The following is a 13,666-nucleotide window of genomic DNA, read 5'->3' on the forward strand; positions in this document are numbered from 1 at the left end:
AATTTTAATGTTGTTACTCTTCTTCAAATATTTTATTTCATCTTATTTCCTTTCCTCACTGGTCTATTTTCCCTGATGGAGAATGACTTGTGCTCGATTTCTGACAGAACACAGTAATACAGAAAAGAAGGTTATCCGAAATATCGAGAAGATAGGCTGCAAAATTCATGCCACTGAAGCAGCCATTGTTTTCAACCAAACATTTATTATTATTATTATTATTATTATTATTATTATTATTATTATTATTATTGTTGTTGTTGTTATTTTTATTATTATTATTTATTATCATTATTATTATTATTATCTATTATCATCATCATTATTATTATCTATTATCATCATTATTATTATTATTATTATCATTATTATTATTATTATCATTATTATTATTACTATGATCATCATCATCATTATCATTATCATTATCATTATCATCATCTATGCTACAACCCTATTTGGAAAAGCCGGACACTATAAGCCCAAGGGATCCAAAAGGGGGTAGATAACCAAATAAAAAAAAAAGGAAATGAGGAAATAGGTAAACTACGCGAGAAGTAATGAACAATTGAAATATATCTTACATATGTAAACTATAAAAATCGATTTGTGTCAGCTTATTCAACAGCATTACCTTCTTTTCTTCAATCTGACTTATCTGAAATCGTTTAAAAGCTGGCATGTTCCGTAAGAATCTCATGTCACTGTGAGTTTGATGTCAAATGAAAGTGACTCAAAATGAAGTTTTAACTTTCCCTGGATTTATACTTATAAAGCAGTCCTAAATACATTTGTATGCATGAATTCAGATAGGTCCAACTAATTTTTTTTTCATACATTTAATTCTTCTTATATTTCATGTTTTAGATAAAATCACGGCTTCTGATTGTAAACTGAAATATGAGCTTCGGTATTTTAACAATATTCTTGATATTTAATGTTCAGATGTGCAAGGTATTTATATATATATATATATATATATATATATATATATATATATATATATATATATATATATATATATATATATATATATATATATATATATATATATATATATATATATATATATATATATATGTCGAGTGTCTACTTCCCCTTTGCAACTTCGTCGATTTAGATTTTTGCAATTAATTTTAATAATTGTACTTCGTTGTTCTTATCACTCATAATCACTTGGGAGTTCACAGGTCTGTAACATAAAAGGAGAATTTTTTTTCTTGTTTTCTGTCATTCTTACAGACCACAATGTAGCCTATACTTGTCGTGTCAATATAATTTAAGTGTAAATATTACAACTACACTTTAAAATCATTAATCACGGCTGCCTAGAATGGAGAAGGAATATCTAGAAATTGAAACAGTCAGCCTTAGTTATTATTTTTTCTCCTGTTAACCAACTCTGTCAAAATAATTTCTTTTATAATTATGTAATTTCATTGTTAGTAATGTTAAAACCACATGAAACAGCTAGCCTAATGCCTCTATGTGATTTCACATTTTATCTCCTTGGAGATAAATTCTCACTCAACCAAAAAATGACGAAGTCACCCACCATTAAGGCTGGATATATGGCCGATGCTCAGCTGTCCTTGATCATGAACCGTGTAAGGCAGGCTACTGCACTGGAATCCGGAGACTTCACACCTCAAAGCCCAACGCTTTATAAATTGATCCCTCAAGTAATTTTGCCGCAACTTTGTGCGAGCCAAAAGACGTAAGTGTAACAGTTATATATATATATATATATATATATATATATATATATATATATATATATATATATATATATATATATATATATATATGTGAATATATATATATGTGAATATATATATATGTGAATATATATATATGTGAATATATATATATGTGAATATATATATATGTGAATATATATATATGTATATATATATATATATATATATATATATATATATATATATATATATATGTATATATATATATATATGTATGTATATTTTGTGTTAAAGTGTTAACGGTTTCATTAATTATCAAAATTAAATATTTGTGTAAAATTTTAAATACCAGTGAAACAAGTGATTATATAATTTTCTGAAAGTAATATTTTCTTGTTTCAGTCTAAGGTTTTTGTTCAGATTGAATTTTTCAAGTGACTTAATTTTGATGTTAATTTTTTAGTACTTTGTTAATTTCTCAGAGCTCGGGTAATAAATTTCAAGCACAACAGATTTATGTAATAATAAACAGGTGAGAGGTTATGTAATTCTCCATCCGTTATTATATATACCGGTATATATACACATACACATGCACACACACACACACACACACACACACATATATATATATATATATATATATATATATATATATATATATATATATATATATATATATATATATATATATATATATATATATACACATACATATATATATATATGAATTATATATATATATACACATACATACATACAGTACATACATAACGGATTTTGAGCGAAGCGAAAAATCTATTTTTGGGTGAGATAGCCATGGCGTCCTGATGGAAGGATCCTATTTGGTAGCTTCCTTGGGTAATCGCTACTAGGATTTTCCCAGAGAATTAAACCACAGGTTATCACAGAATTCTAACTTCTGGAGCGAGTATCCTAAGGGTTTCCCCTTAAGACATCGTGTATCAACAGGGGACACGCATGTATTAACGTGCCACATAGCTATCTACACCCCATATAGAGTTAACGCTTCAACATGGCGGACAGAGAGTGGCTGGGAGCTGAGCCGCAGCCAATCTAGATGTGGCGATATCGGTACTCGCGATGTAAACAGACGGACGCCATTGCTTTTGATGACGTCACGTCCGTCCTCATCCGTAAGTCTGGAGCTCGCTCATCACCATGATACAGCGGCGCAGGGCGGGACCTGATAACAGACAGGGCGGGTCCATCAGGACGCCATGGCTATCTCACCCAAAAATAGATTTTTCGCTTCGCTCAAAATCCGTTTTTTGGGCTCAAGCCATGGCGTCCTGATGGAAGAGTACCAGAGAATTAGTGTATCGTGGTAGACTTTTTCCCCTTTATAAGTGAGTGCTAAAACATTGAGCCGAAAGCATAGTGGTCTATACTAGAGCTACCGTGAGGCAGTTGCCTTCCTGCCCCCCTGGCATGGAAGTCCCCACGGGCTATGCTGAGATCAAAGTGGTCATGGGAAAGCTATTCATATAGGCTGAAGGAACAATGAGATCCAGAAGATAAGTCAGAGCGATTTGGTATTCGCGTCGAAACAAACTTGAAGAAGTGGTGGTTGTACACTTCGTGCATGGAGTTGACTCATCTTCATAACTGAGTAAGTATTCGCTAAGGAAACTTACTTGCTCTATATAAATAAATGCCCGGAGTAAATCCTGGCATTTTCCTTAACCAAGAATAAAGGGTAATAAAACTATGACAATTAGTATATTTCATAGTAAGAAAGGAGCAAGGGAGACGCACAAGTAATAAAATAGACATTTTATTAGATAATTGCAGGTAAATCAATAAATGTCATGCAATAAATAGTAAAAAACATTTACATTGATAAAAATGTACATAGTCATAAAGGCGTGCTCTTGAGTCTGAAAGGGAAGAATCAAGTATTAGTAGGCACTCGTTCTACGGAACGTTAGTCTTTATGTAACACACGTCATGCACGTGGCATGTAGCACTCATGTGGTAATCTACTATGACATTTCACCTGAGGTAAGAACAGTTAAAGAAAGCACAAGGTGGTTTCTGCTTCACTACGTATCACTTGAGGGTCAACATAGGCACCCGACGAGTTAGAGTCCCTAATAACTCACTGTTCTAAGCAGAGTTCAGAGCAGGTTTCATAACACTACCTGCGGCTACCACAAAATGTTTCACTTCGTGCACTTGTTTCGCATAATGTTTAAAGAAAACACGCGAGGATTTCCAGCCTGTATAGTTCTTGAGGCTTTCAAAATCCATACTCTGAAAGAAATTCAGAGACGAAGCGACTTTCCTAGGATCATGACCAGCGGGTGTACTGTCTGGATCCGCTCTGCGAATGAAGTAGGTGATTTTAGCTCTCAATTGTTTCAGTGACAGGTCGCTGCCCGATGTTTCTCCTTTGAAGAGTTGGCCTCCACCAAAGTTTGAAGTTCTATGAAGATAGACCTTAAGGCTCTCTACTGGACATAGAGAGGCATCTTCCTTCAAGGGGCATATCCTCCACGGGCCCCATCGTTTGGTACGTAATTCGTTCTTTGCGAGAAACGTCGGATCAGGGAAGAGGGAGAGGTCTCCTGAATCGTTGAAAACGATATGTCCCTCTTCTCTAGATAGTGCCACTATTTCGCTGACTCGGGCTCCCGAAGCTAGAGCGAAGAGAAATATAACTTTCTGAGTCAGGTCCTTAAGAGGGCATGAATCATTGTCCAAGTTGGAGGCGAAGTGGAGAACTTTGTCTAGAGACCAAGTGATTGGTTTCGGAGGGGGTGCCGGTCGTAAACGGGCACAGGCCTTCGGTAATTTGTTGAAGATGTCGCTAGACAGATCTATTTGGAAGGCGTATGACAAAGGTCTAGTCAAGGCCGATTTGCAAGTAGAAATCGTGTTGGCTGCCAAGCCTTGTCCATGAAGGTGAATGAAGGACATGCAAAAATCTATGGTGATTTTCGAGGGGTTCTTTGCCTTGACGAAGGAGACCCATTTCCTCCAAGACGATTCGTATTGCCTTCTCGTGGATTCGGTCTTGTATTCCTCGAGGAAGTCTAGACTCTCCTTCGAAATCCCAAACCTTTTCTTAGCGGCTAGGGTGAGAAAATCATGAGATGAAGGTCCTTGATTTTCGATGATGAAGCGAAGACAGTCGACTTCTGTATTTGCTGGGAGAGAACTGGGTCCGGGAGGGGGATCAGCGTTGGCTGCATCTCCAGGATCAAGGGGTACCTGTTGCTGCGGGGCCACTTGGGAGCCACTAGAGCTGCTGTCCCTTTGAAGGTTCTCAATTTGGAGAGGACTTTCAGCAGAAGATTGGTGGGAGGGAACAGGTAAATCTTGGCCCATCTGTTCCAATCCAAGGTCATGGCGTCCACCGCTTCCGCTTTGGGGTCCTCGTACGGGGCTACATATCGAGGAAGTTGATGGTTGTCGCTCGTTGCGAAGAGGTCGATCTGGAGTTCTGGGACTCGGTGAGAGATGAAGGAGAATGATCTTGCGTCTAGAGACCATTCCGACTCTATCGGGTTTGTCCGAGATAGAGCGTCCGCTGTCACATTGCGGAATCCTTGTAGGTGAACTGCAGACAGGTGCCATTTCTTCCTTTCTGCCAGACGGAAGATTGTCAGGAGCACCTGATTTATCTTGGGCGATCTTGAGCCCTGGCGATTGAGACAACGCACTACCACAGAGCTGTCCAGGGTCAAGCGAATGTGTATCGACGGGGGCGGGGAGAGTTTCTTCAGCGTCAGAAGAACCGCCATGGCCTCCAAGATGTTGATGTGAAACGTCTTGAATAGGGGAGACCAAGTGCCTTGAGCCTGTTTTTGGTGGGAGTGACCTCCCCAACCCTCCAACGAAGCGTCCGTATGGATGTTGAGAGATGGAGGTGGGTGTTGAAGAGGAAGGGACCTTTTTAGGGCCCTCGCTTCTGACCACGGCTTTAGAAGAAGTCGAAGTCTGCTTGGGAGCCGTCTCTTGAGGTCTCTTCGAGCGATGGATGCGGAACGTCTCCAGACTCCCGCTGCATCCTTTAGCTGTGCACGAAGCACTGGGTTTGTGATCGAGGCGAACTGTAGAGAGCCTAGAACTTGTTCCTGCTGGCGTCTTGAGATCCGTTTGGATTTTAACAGTCGCTTGACAGACCCTGCTATTTCCTTCCTTTTCTTTGCTGGAATGGAAAGGCGGTGTGACTGAAGATTCCAGTGGATGCCTAACCATTGGAACTTCTGAGCTGGAGATAGGCGAGACTTTTTCGCGTTTATCTGGAATCCCAGGTGTTCGAGAAACTGGGTAACTTTTCTGCAGGATTCTATACAATCCTCGGGCGAGGGCGCCCACACTAGCCAGTCGTCGAGGTAGGCCATCACCTGGACGTTTCGGATGCGGAGCTGTTGTACTACTGCGTCCGCTAGCTTTGTGAATATCCGAGGGGCCACGTTGAGTCCGAAGGGCATGGCCCGGAAGGCATAGCTTTTCCGTTGGAGTCGGAATCCTAGGTAGGAGGAAGCGTGATGGTTCATTGGTATGTGCCAGTATGCGTCCGCCAGGTCTATCGAGACCGTGAAAGACCCTCGAGGCAGGAGGGTTCTGATCTGTTGAAGAGTCAGCATCTTGAACTTGTTGTTCGATATGAATACGTTGAGGGGGGATAAGTCCAGAATGACTCTGAGTCTGTCTGAGTCTTTCTTGGGGACACAAAACAGTCTCCCTTGGAACCTTGTGGACTTCACCCTTCTTATCACCTTCTTGTTCAAGAGGTCTAGCACATATTCTTCCAGGAGGGGGGTTGAACGTTGGAAGAATTGCTGGAAGGTTGGGGGTGGTTGCGCCCAGCTCCAGCCCAGACCTTTCTTGATGATGCTGTGTGCCCAGGAGTCGAAGGTCCAACGATCCTGGAAGTGGCGGAGTCTTCCTCCCACCGGAAGCACTTCATTGCTTCTGGGGTCCCGAGGACTTGCTGCCTCGGCCGCTAGCTCCCTGTCCTCCTCTGCCTCTGGAGGGCCGGCGAGAGGAATCTCTGCCGGAACCCCTGCCTGAGCTTCTACCTTTGTGGCGAAAGGTAGTGGAGTGCTGCTCGAAGGCGGGGTTGAAGGCCGGTGATGAGGACAAAACCGGCTGTGGGACCAACTGAAAGGTCTGTGGCGGCTGAGCGGCCACTTGGGGAGTAGCGGGTGCCGGAAACTGACGTCTGTGCTGACGTTGCTGGGGTCTATGCTTCGACTGCTTCCTCTTAGGCTGAGGACCGTCATCCTGAGAGGGCTTTCTCTTCCTAGACATGCCCCATTTGTTGAGAAGGTTCCTGTTCTCAGATGCGGCCTTGTCTGTGATCTCTTTCACTAGATCAGACGGGAAGAGGTACTTGCCCCAGATGTTGGAGGAAATCAGTTTCCGGGGTTCGTGTCTGACAGTGGCACTGGAGAACACGAATTCTCTGCAGGCTCTACGAGCTCGCATGAAGTGGTACAGATCCTTGACTAAGGTTGCCATATGAGATTTGGCAAGGACCATGTAATGGTCAGGGACTCTGGTGTCGCCAGCCATTACGTCCATCTGGACCTGGAGAGTGAGAGATGCTGCCAGCCTCTCCTTTGTTTCCTGTTCCCTACGAAGGAGGTGATCGTTTAGCTTGGGGAGGTCCTCATTAAACTGACGTCCAGCAACGTCAGGATCTAGTTTGCCCACCACGAAGGTGTGTTGCACATCCTTCCAGTGTTTGGTGTCGGGCGGGGTGACTGCGGAGATAGGTCTGCATTCCTCCAATGCAGGGCAGGATTTCCCTTCTTCTACAGCCTTAAAGCAGGCAGCGAAGGCCTTTTCCGTGAAGGGTATCACCACTTCATCGGGCGCAACGTAGGTGGGGTACTTCTTGCTCAGAGCCGGAAGTCCAGAGCAGGTAAAGCCTCTGCTCTTAAGCGCTTTGGCAAGCATAGCCTGGGTCTTCGAGAGATCGAACACTATTTTCTCCTTCGGTTCGGTCTCTTCCTTTGAGGATGGTTCTGAACGTAGACGGACGTAACAGTCCGGATACGCCTCAAAGCGGGGGAAGAACTCCACTTCTTCCAGGGGTATGGAACCGATCTTATCGCTGACGAAGATCTTGTCGTCAGCGATGACCATATGCTCGGCGAATCGCCACGGATTGTCGCTCGAGCATGCGGGGAGGTACTTGATGGAGATTTTGCGAGATTCCTTGGAACCTCCCATCGACCGAATGATCTGGTGAGTTTCTTGGAGCTTCTGCTCCATCACGGATTCAATGAGCCGAATCATATCCTGTGCCGTAGGTAGAGGAGTCGTGGTGGAGGACGTAGACGGGAGAGACACTTCCGTCGGTGTAGGAGTAGAAGGGGGGATGGAGGGAGGGGCATCCTCCTTATCGGACTCGGTATACACTACCCGGTCCTCTTCTTCATCATCCTCCCCTTCACCCTGGGCCATATGGGTTTTCTCGGTGTCCTCCGAGATCTCTGACATGCGTTCATCATGTTCTGAATCCAGGTGACAATCATTCATGGACTGAGCCATGACAACATCAGGTTCCACTGTAATCTGGACTACGGGGATCTGTTCGACTGGGACCACTGAGTCTGGTGAGGCCTTTGGGAACAGCAAAGACCTCATTTCTTCTGTGGCTAGGTATGGTCCAGTGGCGTTCTTCTGAAAGCCACGTACCCACTTGCGTAGGTTGTCCCGAGCAGTGTCCCGAATCTCCGCTGAGGGAGAATCATAGAATGCTTTCTGTAAGCATTCTTGGCAGACCGAACAGGTGGTGGGGCCCCAGTACTTGATATCCCCTCTCTTGTGAGCACAAGGGGCGTGTGTCCTACACGCCGTGTGTCCATAGAAGTGTGGCCGACGGACCGCGCAGAAGTCGTGGTCACACATGACGTACTCCTCCTGTAAAGGAAAGAGACGATGAGTATTGTAGAGTCATAATATGGCTCGTATATAAAGTTAATTATTAACAAGTTAATATTAACATAAATTAATTGTGATGCACAGAAGGGTGGGTGAAAGGAGACAGACGCATGCCTCGTGTAACCCGCCCGGCTGGTTGCCGTAGCATCGGACAGTCCCTGGTGGCCGTAGGCCTCCATGGAAGGTGTCTTGATAATGGGAATTCCATCTAGAATAACCATATTATAGACTAGGCTTGAAATCTTATCAAGAAAGTCTGGGGATCATGAGATCCTAGTAAGGTTCCGGCAACCAGACGTGCCAATTACACGTAGCGTGCTGGAAAGATGAAACACGCAAGAAGACAGAGTGAAAACTGAACAAAATGTACGATTCCGTACCAGTTTGTCTGCGTTAACAAGCCGTCTAGGTGCGGTTTTTAGGAGCTATCGCTAGTAAAGATAGCTGAGAGAAGGGGTGCAAGGCATCTTGCCGCCTCCGGACGGGTCCGGCATACCCCCGGCACGCCGGAAGCCGCTCGAGCAGAGTTTCTGGCATTCAAGAATGATCATTCTATGGTCAAAAGAAGCCAGGGTGGCGGCAGCCGGTAGCGGCGGTTCCGGCAGCCGGAGGGTGACAGGGGTAAGGATAAAGGAGCATAGCCGGGGCCGGGGGCCGGCTGCTAGTGCCGGCACTCCGGGAGGGGTCGGCAGTGTGCCGAGGCTATGAGGGAATGGAGAGGCCACGGCGGTAAGCCGGCGGCCGGCGGCGATCCCCCGGCACTCGGGGGAAGGCGGCAAGGATAAGGAAGTCACCCGTAGCGGTGGTAATGCCGGGGTAGAGGCGGCAAGGGACAAGCACCAAAGATGGAGGTGGGATGGCAAGGCTGTACTAGCCTAGTCAAGACACCTCTGGAAAAGGTACCACCATGATAGAGGTGAATCTATCATCCTAAGCAGGGGCCGCAAAGGCCGGGGGCTAAGGCAGTCCAAGAGAGGACAGGGTGTACCCAAAGAAGGGGTGGAGACTCTTCATGTCGACCAAATGATAACTGACTCCATAGCACTATGGAGGGTCTATGTATCAGAGCGGACAACACTGGGAGCACCACGGGGTCCAGCACTCCAGCCTAGGGTGGAGTGTAGGACAGGGGACATATGAAGCCTAACCTACTGGTAGGTTAGGCTAGGCAAGAGATAGGTTGGGGGGGGGGAAAGGGTCTTCTTATAAGAAAGGATGGGTTATGCACCAGAGCGGCCACCTAGGAAGGGAGATGCTCACCCTAACCTATAGTAGGTGGACCAACTGAAAAACGGTGCACGCGTATATTTCAGCAAGGTACATAAACCAGCCCTCCCAACCTAACCTGGATTAGGGTTGTTAGACCCTAATCAAGGAAGGGAGAAGACGTATCGCAAGGAAAAGGTCAAGGACCGATTCAGCTTAAAGGAGGTGATCCTACCTTTAAGGTCCGCAACACTAAGGGAGGGGTCATTCCCTTAGGTGGGGAGGCGATACAGTACTCTGAGGAGTCTTGTCCTATCACATGTAATAGGGTACAAGATTACCAGAGGGAAGCCCTAGGGCTAGGGATGAAGAGAGCATATGGGGGTCCTATCATAAGGTTAGGTTAGCAAGGCACTCAAGATAACCTACCCCCTATATGGTCCCTGAAGGCGAAAAACACTTGCATCACTGTCAAAGGTATTGTAAAATAATGCCAAAATCTTCATAACTAACACTAGGATCACTGAAATATCATGCATTAACACTGGTATAGGCTCACTGGCCTAGGGGCTAATCAAAGCCTACTGATATGGGGTCAGCGAAGACCCTAACTAATGCGTCAAAAACACGATATAAAGTTCCTAGCTATGAAGACTAAATAACTAATAGCGCTGATTAGTAATTTATATACCGGTAAGGCTGTTGCGGCTAACTAAATAAGGCATGCAAGCAACAGCAGCGTCATAAAATGGCGCTGACCGGTCTGGCAAAGCTCTGCCACAATTATGCAAATATCTCGAAAAGTAAGATTTACTTTACGGTCAGAGCTTATTTAAACAATACTTAAACCTTTGTACTCAACTTTCCAGAAGAAGGTGAAGCTGAAGGTTGAGACATGGCGAGGATGCAAGCAGATAAAGTCGCACAAAGGGAAAAATACGTCCAATCGAGCGAGCTACTAGCAAAAGGATGGAGACGGACGTGACGTCATCAAAAGCAATGGCGTCCGTCTGTTTACATCGCGAGTACCGATATCGCCACATCTAGATTGGCTGCGGCTCAGCTCCCAGCCGCTCTCTGTCCGCCATGTTGAAGCGTTAACTCTATATGGGGTGTAGATAGCTATGTGGCACGTTAATACATGCGTGTCCCCTGTTGATACACGATGTCTTAAGGGGAAACCCTTAGGATACTCGCTCCAGAAGTTAGAATTCTGTGATAACCTGTGGTTTAATTCTCTGGGAAAATCCTAGTAGTGATTACCCAAGGAAGCTACCAAATAGGATCCTTCCATCAGGACGCCATGGCTTGAGCCCAAAAATATATATATATAACTGATTTTGATCAAAGTGAAAAATCTATTTTTTGGGTAAGGGCCATGTCCTCCTGATGGAAGGGTTCCTATAGGTAGCCTTTCAAGGGATATTTGCTACAGTGATACTCCCATAGAATTAAAACCAAAGGTCTCCAAGATTCCAACTCCTGGCATGAGTATCCAGTGAAGGATATCGTATGATATCAGGGGACATATTCTAGATGTGACACATGGCAATCTTCATCCCGAATAGATTTAATACTTCGATGTAAGGGGGAAGAGTGGCAAAAGCAAGGGGTGCCGTTCTAGGTACCTGGTGGATCCCTTTCCCTACTACTACTGCGACTCAATTCCTATTCTTGCCGTTGAGCGGAAATGGCCACAGATAAAGTAATTTTGGGAGGGCTCAGCAAAAGGGTGAGTTCCATCAGGATGACATGGCCCTCTCACCCAAAAATAGATTTTTCACTTTGATCAAAAAACGTTTTTTGGGCTCGGGCCATGTCGTGCTGATGGAAGTATGCTAGAGAAATGTCTTGAAATTACTGTTGGATGTGGGTTTTTGTATGTGCCTTCTACCTTGAATGGATTCTCCTTATCTGGTCTGCTAGACCTATATGTGAATATCCAGAGATCTACTAAACCTGGAGCCGGCTTAGTGCATCCTGTTCCCCAGCAGGGAAATGTAGATATCGACAATAAGGATTCAAGGTTTGTATTTCCCATCGGAACAAAACAGGTAGAGTTTGAAACGTACGCTGTTAACTTACCATAAGCATCAAGGTCATGATTATTCCTTTAGAAAATAATATTGTGGTTTCAAGAACCTATACACCATAAAGGGGTTTTAGTAAAACTCTAACATACTTTATTAGTTTATAACTGAGGGAGCAGTAATTAAACTCAAATACTGTTAAGTATTTTCTTATGCAACTAGTTTATCAAAATATTGTAGTTACAACAAAGTATGTATGTGATCCTGCATTACAACACATAAGACGCATATTTTTTCATGTAGAAAAAATATAAAGAATACATTGTCAAAATAATGCCACTCAATGAAAGATGTGAAAACCAAATCTATCTGACGTAGTCAGATGTTCGGAAATGCATAAGACACCGTAACACAAACGTTCACTCGGCACTGGTGTATTGATCAGATATGCACCTACTCAGAACAGTGCGTCAACCATAGTTGTGATCTGCACAAGTGGGTACGTATACCCACACACCCGAAGCACTGTAAAGTCCAAAAACAGTCCACTATTCATCACAGCACTAGACTGCAGGTTTAATCACACTACCGGCCGCCACCTCAAAGTGTTTTATCTCTTGTACTTGCTTTGCGTAATGTTTGTAGAAGACCCTGGATGACTTCCACTCAGTTTATGTGTAGTCTCTCAAAGTCCATATGCTGAAAGAAATTCAGCGAACAAGCAACTTTCCTCGGATCGTGACCTGCGGATGTACTGTCAGGATCCGCCCTGAGAAATGAAGTAGGTGAGCTTCGGTCTCAGTTATTTTAAAGATAGGTTCGATCCTGAGGTTTCGCCTCTGAAGAGCTGTCCTCCTTTGAAGTTTAAAGTTCTTTGAAGATCGACCTTAAGACACACTACTGGGCACAGAGAGTATCTTCCTTCAATAGGCAGATTCTCCAAGGACACCAAGATAGCTCATTCTTAGCGAGAAAAGCAGGATCGTTATACAAATTCTGTTCTCCTGAGTCCAGGAACTGAATATGGCCTTCATTTCTAGATAAGGCCACTATTTCACTAACTCTAGCCCCTGAGGCTATTGCGAACAGAAAGATAACTTTGTGTCAAATCCTTTAGAGTATAGTTTTCATTATCCAGGTTCGAAGCATAGTGCAAGACTTTGTCCAAAGACCACGTAATGGGCTTTGGTGGGGCTGCAGGCTTGAGTCTAGCACACGCTTTCGGAATCTTATTAAAGATTTCACCTGAGAGGTTTAGGGCCGACTTACAAGAAGTAATTGTAGTAGAGGCCCCTTGCTCGTGGAGGTGTATGAAGAATGCAAGACAGAAATATATCGATATTTCTGTTGGTTTCCTTTCTTAAACAAAGGTCACCCATTTCTTGTATGACAATTTGTACTGTCTCCTAGTAGAGCATGACTTGTACTCTTCGATAAAGTCGACTTTATCTCTTGAGATTCCGAACCTTTTGCTCGCTACTAAGGCGAGAAAATCATGAGATGTAGGTTGCTGGTTCTCAAGGATGAAGCATAGACAGTCAACTTCTGGACCAGTTGGGACAGCACTGGATTCAGTAGTGGAAACTGCTTCGGATTCAACTCTATGACTAGAGGAAACCAATTGCTCTTGGGCCACTTGGGGCTACTACCGCTGCCGTCCCTCTGAAGGATCGTAGCTTGTCGAGGACTTTTAGCAGGAGATTGGTTGGTGGAAACAGGTAAATATGATTCCACCTATTCCAGTCTAGAGACATGGCTTCAATCGCTTCTGCTTGAGGGTCCAGGTAAGGGGCTACGTAAAGA

The sequence above is a fragment of the Palaemon carinicauda genome, chromosome 30 (genome assembly GCF_036898095.1).
Source record: "Palaemon carinicauda isolate YSFRI2023 chromosome 30, ASM3689809v2, whole genome shotgun sequence".
Taxonomy (NCBI): domain Eukaryota; kingdom Metazoa; phylum Arthropoda; class Malacostraca; order Decapoda; family Palaemonidae; genus Palaemon; species Palaemon carinicauda.